The sequence below is a fragment of the Alosa pseudoharengus genome, unplaced genomic scaffold (assembly GCF_046254945.1).
Source record: "Alosa pseudoharengus isolate Yale_2024_CS ecotype anadromous, Long Island Sound unplaced genomic scaffold, YU_APseudo_1.1 YU_APseudo_1.1_scf_9, whole genome shotgun sequence".
Lineage (NCBI taxonomy): Eukaryota > Metazoa > Chordata > Actinopteri > Clupeiformes > Clupeidae > Alosa > Alosa pseudoharengus.
The window spans coordinates 36,260,648-36,272,112 of record NW_027468881.1 but is presented as its reverse complement, the minus strand read 5'-3'; the positions used below and the strand labels follow the sequence as shown (position 1 = coordinate 36,272,112).

The window sequence follows — 11,465 nt, the reverse complement described above, 5'->3', positions numbered from 1 at the left end:
TCTTGGAAGCTACTGGAAATTATTGAACAGCTCGTCTGGCAAGTTAGTCTCCCCTTCTCAGCCTCTCGGCGACAAAAGCTTTGCGTCGCCTACACAAGCTAACTGTCCATGCTATCGCTGATATAGGGCCAAAGACATTTGTACAACAAACTGAACACAGAGAAAATGTCTAGGCTTCTTTTTTAAACGGAACCGTTTCCTTTGCATGCTATTGCCTATAGTGGCAACCGGGTGATACACGGGATAACTACCTATGAGGTGTCCTGTTTACGGAATTAATGGACTTGAACCTCCGCTGCCCGTTGGGGAGTTCTTTGCCTCTCGCCCCATTACGTTATGGACACCTCTGCGGCCATTATCCCTTACTTGTTGGAGAGCTAATAACAGTGTTGCATATTCTACAATAGGCAGTTCTAGCCCCTCATAGTCAGTGTGTAACGTTAGCTGCTTACCAATACTGGGCTGGCAAGCTAAATTAGTCAATAGCCACCGTAAGCTAACCACACACAATGTTTTGAATTAGACGGTGGGTGTAAAAAAAACACACTTACATGTTCTTGCTCCATTCGAAGAAAACATTCTTCGGATACTCCACAAACTCGCAGAAATCTGGAAAGTGGAGAATCTACATTCTGAGCCATGCCGACACTCACTCACTGGAACACTCACTGCCAATTGGAGAAGCATGACGTGAAAGACAATAAAATTCTAGGCTAGAACATCTTATGTAAGGGATAATGTATAGAACGCCGGTCATTATTGGGAAAATAAGTCCCGACAGGGCGAACCGGACCCCGACACGCAGCACACCACTCATGTTATAACGTGAAAATATCATTAACATGAAATAATGTGATAATTTCATGTAATAATGTGATACTTATCTTGTTAAAACGTGAAAAATATATTGTTATAACAAGAAACTTTTCACGTAATTACGTAATACTGAGCCTTTTTTTTTTTTTTTTTTAGTGTGGCAGCAATACGCTTCCGTACATGAAAGACTGCTGGAAAGAGCAAAAAATTCTGCCAAGATCGAGGTGAAATCCACACCAAATGACTCCATCGGCAATTGTGAAACAGGGATTTCTTGTCAAACTGACATAACCATGAGTAATTGGAAATTGGAAAGTGATCTGATTCTGGCAGACCGAGGTTTTGACATGCGTGAGTCAGTAGGCTTACTGTATACTGTGCCACAGTTAAAATGCCAGCATTAACAAAAGGCCAGGCACAGTTGACCAGGATTGAGGTGGAGTAAACTAGAAGGATAGCCAATTTAAGAATACATATGGAGAGAGTCATCGGTAACATCAGGAAGATGTTCTCCATAATGAGTTTAGCCATTCCAATTGATTTCACCAGGGTGCGCAGTTGGAATTTGCCAACTCTCGATAAAATTGTGACTGTGTGCTGCGCTTTAACGAATATGTGCAACTCTGTTGTCCCATTTGAATACACACCACAACTTTGTTACAGTGCAAGATTTAATTTAATTCTATGAAAATCTACCCTCCGTTTCTTTGTTTCTGTGGAAGGTCAGTGAGTAACAGTTGGCTTTGGTGAAATAAAATTTAGCTGCCAACTCTGGAAGTAGTGCTTGTTCAAAAAATGATTTGGCCTTTGGTAGTGTATCCGTCATGAAAGGTTCATCTGGATATTCTCTCAACGAACATTAAGTTGGTGGCCCAAACCACAAAGTGACAATATTTATCCTCTGTGACTAGGAGTTGAGCTTGGACCTGTAAATAATTTCTAGTATTTAACTGAATAGCATACACTGTTTGCATAAGTTTAGACTTTGTCTAATTTGGGATTACTAGACTTGCCTTTACCTGATAGCAGATTCCCATTACAAGGCTATGTGCTGGCTGTTTAGGGTTTGTCTTGACAAACTGCTCTGAATTTTGAAGCTGTTATCCTTCCAGATCGCATCCTGTACCACAAGCGTGACTTAAGACTCTTGTTTCTCTTTCTACTGCATGTGTTTGTGTCTCTGTAATGGTGTAGTATTTAGCAGCTTTGGGAATTGTTTTTTCAAGAATTGTCAAATGCATCACTTACTGATTTATCATAAAGGTCAATTGATAATGGAGGGAGGTCGAGCTTCAAAGACCTAGGCAAATATGCATCTGAATATTCTGGGATGAGGGACAAAACAGCTGGCTTAGAAGGGCAAATGTAAAGATTTAAGAAATGCACCAAATTTTTCTGAAGATGGGGTATACTTGGGTCCAGGGGATTCTGTGTTCTGCAAAATCTATCTCTTAATCTTAACAAAATCTATCTCTTAATCTGGCATAAGGCACTGTTTTTGTTGCTGCAGGCAAAATCCAATATGCCTTTTTGTCTGTCACTGTGAGGGAATCACAGCGTTTAACACCGGCCTCTGTGGCCCACAGCAGAGACATGAGTGCAACTCTCCCCTAGGCCTGCCATGCATTTGCAATGTGCAGCCAAAATCTTTCAATTTTTTTACATGTTGTTAGAGGCGCGTCTCTCTAGCCTGGCCATTTGCCATCCCCTTGGTACGCTCCGCTTCTACAAGGGTCTGGGATCTCGGCTAGTGACGAACGTTTGCCATGGACAGACGTTTGCAAGCTGGATGCGTGGACAATGTAGAAGTTTGAAACGATTGGATCTGATTTCACCCAATCGCTAATGTTTGGCCGTGACATATGTTATGCGCCAGCTCGATCGAAAAGTAAGCTACACTACAACGCTCAGAAAATGCGTGTGCTATAGCCTACAACAACCATTCCCCACCAGAGCGAACAAGATGGATGTAAATGACCGATGCCAGCTTTGCGATACAAATGTAAGAGTTAGTGGAAGAATAGCAAATATGAGAAGTTAGGAGACGGGGGGAGGCTGATATATCGTTCCCAGACCCGGCGGCAGACACAAATTCACGGACGGGCATTACACCTTTCCAGGGGGGGCACTGGAACTTAAATTGATCACGGTAGTTTAAGCTTACACTTGACAAAACATTCCAATATGAAAATGTAGATGCAATTGTTGTAAAATGGTGCAGCTCCTTTAAGAGAGCCCCGTGCGAAGGGATGGAGAGAGAGAAAGCGAGAGGGGATATGTGTGTTAGAACTGAGATGCGTGTGGAAAAAGTAGACGTGCTGTTGAGACTGGAGCTAGTCATATTCAAAATAATGCAAAAATAAATCTGCAGATAAAACTAAAATCCTCATTCATTTGCTAACCACTTTCAGATAGAGTGTTAGGGAGTTAGCCCCGAAGTTACGGATAACTTCGGCCCTGGAGTGGTAAGCTCCTGTTCTCCGACTAGGTCAGAAGAAAAAAACTGTAAAGGTTAACGCTATCAAACAAACCCAGAAACTACTAGGCATACTTCTACTAACTACGATATGAGATATAGCCTACCTGCGAGCCCATAAGCTATATTTGTCATTGGATGACAGGGGTTAGTGCAGAAGTGAAGTAGACTGCGCCACGTAACCTCCTCTCCATTTAGGTGATGGGCTTATCTAATGTTCCTGATTGATTAACTTCGGAATAATACCGATTTTACCAGTTTTATTTCCTACTTGCTAGATTGACAAACGTATAATATAGGCCTACATTTAATACGTTTTCAAAATCAATCTATGGGATTGGGGTTGGTTGCTCAACCGTCCAGGGCGGGCACAGATGACTTCCAGGACGGGCCTGGCCCCCCCCCCATGCCGCCGGGACTGATCGTTCCAAAACTCTGGTAGTTTATTTCCTATAGATGTACAGGCTAGTGCACGGGCAACAGGAGGTGTCCACTACAAAACAACAAACTGATCGCTGATAAATCACGGTCTCAATCACTCGTCATTCACACTCATCGGCCAACAAGACAACGCAACACAACTCACTCGCACGTAATCCACTTCTACTCTGACTAAACTTACTAGACGTCTTAGAACCCCCTATTCTATTCCCTCCCCTTATCAATCGCTAACCTATCTGAACCCCTAAATATTTCCTCCCGGACACCTCCCCCCAATCAAAACACATCAGAACTCATTGACACATTCTATGACACAGGAGGGAGAGGGAGACACAAACACTCGCACACACACGCGCCGGGAAAACAGAAGACACAGGGGAACACAGGGGAAAGCCCAACACGGGGGGCAAATAGCCTCGGTGCTACAGATCATTGAAAACACGCCGCTTCGTTCATATCGGGTCTGCCGCACATGCTGTAATTTAATCGAGGTACTGCGCGATACAAATCAAACGTTTCCCACAGTGCAGAATCTTGACGTAGTCTCTCACAACTCCCGCCTCCTGCTCGCTGATTGGCTCGGAGTCGAATTCTCCGTTGCGAGCGAGGCCAATGGCCTGAATCCCAGACGGAGTCGTGGAGGGAGATGAAAATCAAGCGGAAGTACGTAGGAAGGCAAGGCCAGGCTAGCGTCTCATTTTCTGAGAATGGTTAACCTGGGGATAAAACAAGGACATAAGTAAGCCTTTTCTGAACATGACAGGTCTACTAGCCTGGCTCCACCCTCCTACATACTTCCGCTCAATTTACATTTTCCTTCAGTACGTCGTCTGGGTCTGCGGTATATTCGCGGGTTTTCTCCTGCAAAAATCTGCAGGTCCAATCAGCGAACAGAGGGAGAGGCTGAGAATGATGATGTTGAGGTTGTATGCTAGTTTCAGCCAGACATACAGTATGTCACGACCAAACGTTAGTGATTGGTTATGGCAGATCCAGAGTGGCTCTGGGCAGATCCAATTTTTTTAAACTTCAACAGAGTACTCGCCTTCAAGGAAGTTAACGCTTGGCAATGGAAAGTGGCCAGACTATCTGTACATTATTAAATGTACGAGAGTCTGGTAGGACCAGGCTACAGGTCTACAGGCTTTTAGTAAAACAACTGTATTTTTACTCAGCTGTGCCTTTAAGACTCCCTCCCACTCCAGATGTAACCTGGCCGGAGTTATCACATTTTTTGAGACATGCAACAGTCTGACTGATTTGATAGCTGAATGCAATGTAAGCAACTTTATTTCTGTCATTGCTTGTTAATCTTATTGCTGGGTCTTGACGTCAAAATTGACTGAGGACAACAACGGTGATAGAGATTTTTACGGAGCCCGGGAAGGGTCACGTTGGTATTTTGGTTTTGCGTTCCCTCGCAACAACTTTTGCGTTCCCTCGCAATACCTTTTTGTGTTCCTCAGGATCAGGCCCAGGTTAAAGTAAAACTTCATAAAGTCCAGGTTATCCATGATGGTGACTGCATGTGAGAGGCTGGAAATACAGAGCCCTGTGTTTCAAGGGATCTCAAAAGTTATTGTGAGGGAACACAAAAAGTATTGCGAGGGAACTCAAAAGTTATTGCAAGGGAACGCAAAAAGTATTGTGAGCGAACGCAAAAGTTATTGCAAGGGAACACAAAAGTATTTTGTGGGAATGCAAAAACTATTGCGAGGGAACGCAATAGTGCGGTCTAAAAATATTTACCAATGTTACCCTTCCCGGGCTCCGTAGATTTTGAACCAGAGCTGGATAGGGGTAATGTTTTTAGCAAAGCAGTTGTTAGCGCTAGCTATTATTGAATGGAGACGTTGAAGAGCTAAATCCATTAAAGATGCCCTGCCACACGTATTTCACTACTTTGTGGTAATGTCTGAAGTTGTACTCTAAAACATGCCTTGGTGTCCTTGTTTCAAGCCATTCTAGCATGGTATTGAAAGCCTGCAGGAAGACTCCATTTGCACCAGTTCTCATTAATATTCAATGACCTAAGCTGCTTGACTCTGATTGGCTAACAACTAGTAGGTTTCTTCCATAACATGACAGCCATTTTCAACTAATTTTAGCTTCATGGCATGAACTTAGCTTGACTAGCGAGTGCTAACATTATCCAAATGGGCATAAATAAAACCTGCTAGGCAAGCGAGTGCATTACACCTGTTGAGTTGACAATAACGTTTTACTTACGGACTTGGCTCTGGTCTTAGACTGCCGGGATAGTAGCTGTTATCAACTAATTTTAACTTCATGGCATGAACTTAGCTTGGCTAGTGAGTGCTAGCATTGTCCAAATGGGCATTAAACCTGCTAACCTGCCTGCTAGCGAGTGCATTAAACCTGTATTACATAGTATAGCACTTCTTTGAGTTGACAATAATGTTTTACTTACGGGCACTGGTAGTAGACTGCTGTGATGGTAGCCTACTGCTCCAGTCACAGCAACCTTGTTACAAAAAATAACTTGGACAATGAAATTGTCTCTACGAGACACTCTGGCAAGGAGCAAGTTACTTTTACCCCAACATTCCGGGGAACCAGCTAAACTGAAGAAGACAGCGCTGCAACGTTGGAGGAAAGTACACATTGGTCGTAGTGTTATCCGATTGCGTCGGAATAGTTTTAACAAGTAATGTGTACCAGTTGGTTATGTTACACTGACGATATAAAGATAGCTAGTTAGCAACCTAATGACGCTACTATCGAATATAGCTTCTAGAGAAAATTGTCGTCAACATTGGGCATACACTGGACAGTTAAGTAAACACAATTTCTTCAAATCATTGCGTTCAGAAACAAGCAGAACTCCACCTGAATGTAAAACTAATGTATAAAGTCTAACTGCTAGCGAGTTCGCCCATTGACTTCCATTGTGTGATGTTAGCATGCTTTCCCCCTCATGGGGGGCGGTAACCTTTCCGAACGTCTTAACCAACTGTATGTATTACATTGTTCTTGGCCAGACCCTAAATCTTTCTTGACATTCAGCCATCCTTGCATAGACCTACGAAAACTGTCACAGAGCTAAATGAATTTTGTGGGCACGGTCTCAACTGGGTGAAGTCATGAATAGAGCTCAATCATTCCACATCAAACTGAAGAGCTTTTGCAATTGGCCTAACTTCTCCACTTCTTTCTTTTCACTGGCTAGAGCTGACAGAGGAGGTAGCTGTTAATTTTCACATTCACGACATAGCACAAACACATATGGACCTAACATATTTTTTAAAAAAAAACGGTTTTGTGTGGCAGGGCACCCTTAAGATATTGGTTGTCAGATGGAAACCTCCACCATAGCTGTTAAGAGTACTACATGCATTTAGTCTGCTCTTGTCAACCAGCCAACCTTTTCTTTAAGGCTAGAAGCTAATAAGCAGTCGCCTATCGCCGAAGTCTTTACAGAGACCCATCCATTGATGAAATGCTCATAGCATTTTAAACTCTTATAATTCATCAAGCTGTCACGTGAGCGCCATTTCGAACATTTTCAGCGCGAAAACGAGGCCGAGGTGGTAGAAAGTTCGGAACATTGTTGTTGTGAATGAAGGTGAATGGATAAATGCGGAATGATGTCTTATGGTACTTACTGCTGTGTACCGGGCTGTAATTCTTACCATCGACGGAACAAAGAATTATCTTTTTATCGTTTCCCGAGAGACATAGACATCCGTCGGCAGTGGATATTAAAAATAAAGCGTGACGTTGGACCACATTTTCAGGTAACTGAAGCTAACTTACTAACTTAGCTAACCGAAGAACCACCATCGTAAACATAACGTTAGTGATAACGATAGCTAACATTGATAGTTACCTCTACAAGTAAATCACAGATTAGGTGCCGGAAGTAAGTTTCCCATTAATGTCTACCATTGACGTTTTGGAAAAATTTGTATCTAAAGAGTTTTAGAGCATGTCTTAGGCTAACCAGCTATGGCGTAACTCATAAGCATACAACATATACTTTTGAATGAAAAAACGAGAAAATCCAAAAAAAGTCAAAGGTACAAGACTGTGTACATATTTTCATTTCTGAGTGAAGGAACTACCCAGCAAACACATAACCTTTAGGGAACGTTCCCTAAAGGTAAAATAGTTTGAACCTTTAAAGAACCTTTAGGGACCGTTCCCTAAAGGTAAATATTTTTAACTTTTAAAGAACCTTTAGGGAACGTTCCCTAAAGGTAAATATTCTGAACTTTTAAAGAACCTTTAGGGAACGTTCCCTAAAGGTTCTCTTAAGGTTCTCTTGAGGATGCATAGGTAATGGAATGTCTTAATTATAAGACTCTGAATAAGCAAAATCGATTGTGGGGAGGGAAGAGAAAAGCTATATATGTAATACAAACTAGCTGATGATGTCTACTTATCTGTGTGCTTCTAGTGAGCTTGTTGCTCTGAGTGTGTGTGCCCCCGGATGGATAAAATGCAGAGAACAAATTTCTAGTAGGAATCTACAGTCTAACTTAACTTAACAACCATGTTGGTCCAGTTTAGATGGCAGTCCTACACCAACACATACTAACACCCCTGTTAATCCAATTTAGATGGCAGTCCAACACAAACGCATGCCAACACAATGCTTAAAAACCATGTTGGCCTAGTTTAGATGGCACTCCTACACAAACATATGCTAACAACACGATAACATTCTACTATGAAAACAACAATAAAGAGACACTGACAAGTGTTAGGTTTATAAAACGACTTTATTTGTATTTTCTATTTAGAACTGTCTTAACATGGTTAACAAAACTTCAATTAAACACACACACACACACACACACACATATATATATACATATACATACACACACATACATACATATGCACACACACAATTAGTATACATACACGCGCAAACACAATTAAACTATACAATACATTCAGTGCATTTTAAAACCATATTGACACCAGATCTGTGGTGTGTGCGTTCCATTACAACTGTATCTAAGCTGACTAATGTTACCTATAAATGGTTTACCTAATTGTTTTAATGCTGCGGCTGATCTTCTAGGTAAACATGGTATGGGATCCCATCCACACATCTTCCAGGAGTCCTTGACAGAACTTAGCCCACAGGACCTTCCTCCTCATGAAGACCTGTGAAGAAAACAGATCATACACACATTTAACTGGTTACCCCACCCTACACACACTCACTTCCACTCAATTTGTTTCACAGATATGGGCCAAACACCACTTTATTTTTTCTCTTCTATTTCCGAGGCTACTCATTCTTACTGTTGTTGACTTATTGACAAACATTTCATTTTAATTTCTAATGTTAACTAACACTGTATTCATTTAAGTTGAGCTGGCACATGTGCATAATAATAATAGTAAAAAATAATAGCAAGAACTCATTGCCGGTTAATTGTTATCCATGTGTACTTTACATCCCAATCCTATTTCTTGTTTGCATTTTTGTATATTATGTTGATATGTGCCTACATTATTATTTATTAATATTATTATTATTATAATTGTTGTCTCTATTGTAGCCTACAGTATGTAGCCGATCTATATTACTCTTTGTTTGTGTATACTAGTGCTGTCAAAATATCATGTTCATTTCAATTTATTAATTACAGAAACTAAATGTCTTCAAAAGTGTGTTGAAGGTGGTTACATTTATTTCCATTCCAATAACATTACTTTTCTTTGTCTCGTTTTCCTACTGTTTAGTTAAATATTTTCTTGAACTGCTCTATTTCTTATCCTGGACTGCCACCTACTGGATAGAAAAGGCAACAGCCTAGTAATTACGTGAATAAAAATCTACAAGAGTATATCATTAATTACATTATTTGTTTAATCGATTGATAGCCCTAGTGTATACTAGTGCATGTCTATTTGTTGACTGTACATAGAGTTAACACATACCAAAATCAAATTCCTTTTGTACCTAAGTAGGCCTAAATAAAATTCTGATTACCTTAACAATCACACAGTAGGCCAACAGGCCCGCCGAGGCACCCACCAAAACAGATCGAACACTACGTTTCCCGCACTCTGATTTAGAAAATCATTCTAAATTCTAGAAGCTCGCGACAATAACGTTACTTCACTAAACTGCCACTTACTGAAGTTGACTTCTCTGCTGACGACGGTCTGCTTCCACAAAAAGTTTTTGTCGATCTGCTATTTTTAAATATTTATCCCAGTGATAATATAAAATCACCGCTAGAGACCACGGTCACCATCACCGGTAAGTTACGTTACGTTACGTTACGTTACATTAGCGCAGAGAGAGCTAGTTAACGTTACCACTAATCCTATGGGAGCTATGCTAGCTAGCTAATGTCTGAACAGTTAGCTCGGTAGCTAACATTATTTACCATCCATTTCCTTATTATATTAAGTAGTTAAACAATCTAGTAGCACCGCTTATTAAATGACCGAATCATGTAAGCCAACAATTTCCCCCATAACGTTAATGAAATAGTTTGACGCGAAGACCGCAATCGTAACGTAAACACAGGAACGTCACCTATAATCAACCGTCCTGTATTTCCAAACCTCTGCTACGTGTAGCACTATGTGTCACTTAATATTAATTTCTACACAAACCAAGAACCAAACTAGATACTACTAATAGTAGTGACCTAGTGCTATATATGTATATCTATAGAGCAATAACTGCAGATCAGTGGTACAGATAGGTGGACAGGTGGTAAGGTGAATTGGAGAAAACAACTCTGCAAAGATGAATGAAGCTCCAGGGAAATGCTGATAAGTATTGACAACTCATGATGGGTCAAATTAATTGAGAACGTACTTATAAATATCTGGCAATTCCTGTGTGGAAAATTAAAACTATAATTTATTTGTTTCAGTGTTCAAGACCTTTACATGGATCCCTGCGATGTGCACTTTCAACCTCTAATGTAAGTTGTGTACGCACTATTACTGCTTTTAAACAAATCAAAGGAAAATGAATCAATATCAGTCTATAAAAATGGTGTCCTTTTATCCAAATACAAAAACGTGTGTCTTTTCAGTGTGCACTTGTGATTCAATACTCACATTTGATTTTCGTTGTCCTCCCAAGGATGCTATTGGAAAGGACATGAAAATTAGCACTTTGGTCAGCTGTCACCCATGTCTAATCCCACTTGTGACCACACAACAGAGGCCTGCTTTGGTAAAGAAAACGGTACGACTATCTTGAGCATTATGCATTTACTAGCCATAGCATGTAGTCAGTTTCAGATCATACGGTACGTTTCAGATCATGCAGGTTTTACAGGCTCAAAATATAATATGGGCTATTGCCATTCGCTGTTAAATTACATTTTCTGAAAAAGTTAGTTATACTACTGTGTCTATGCATATCACGAATTGTTTGACAACTGGCTTTTTTGTGTCTTTCAGACCAACACATGGAGTGGAGGCCAGACGTGTCACTGGATTCTAGAGACCATACCCAGATAGCAAAGGAGAGTTGAATCAACGTTGATTGCTGGTCAGATTGGTCGGTTTCCGTCAGACGACTGGAATTCAACGGTGAATCAACGATATGAATGGTTGATTTCGCAACCGTCGTAGAGCGTCGAAAGCATTTCGTTGAATCAACATTGTTTTATCAACGTCATTCAACGTTGTTAAAAAGACATTGAAATTGTGTTGAATTATAGTTGTAACTTCAACACGTGGATGATAGCGAAACAGCGTTCAAGCAGACGATTTATAA

At 40.8% G+C, this 11,465-nt stretch overlaps 2 long non-coding RNA genes across 2 annotated transcripts; one reads left to right on the top strand and one right to left on the bottom strand.

Annotated features, from left to right (window-relative positions):
- Positions 1-8,459: 8,459 nt before the first annotated feature.
- On the bottom strand, positions 8,460-10,887 carry LOC143115462 (uncharacterized). The gene is made up of 2 exons (XR_012985107.1): positions 10,799-10,887; positions 8,460-8,872 (listed from the first exon to the last, which is right to left on the bottom strand). It is a non-coding gene; the product is annotated as an uncharacterized LOC143115462 (long non-coding RNA).
- LOC143115461 (uncharacterized) lies at positions 10,618-11,195 on the top strand. Its single transcript, XR_012985106.1, has 3 exons — positions 10,618-10,659; positions 10,824-10,928; positions 11,147-11,195. It is a non-coding gene; the product is annotated as an uncharacterized LOC143115461 (long non-coding RNA).
- The last annotated feature ends 270 nt before the right edge of the window (positions 11,196-11,465 follow it).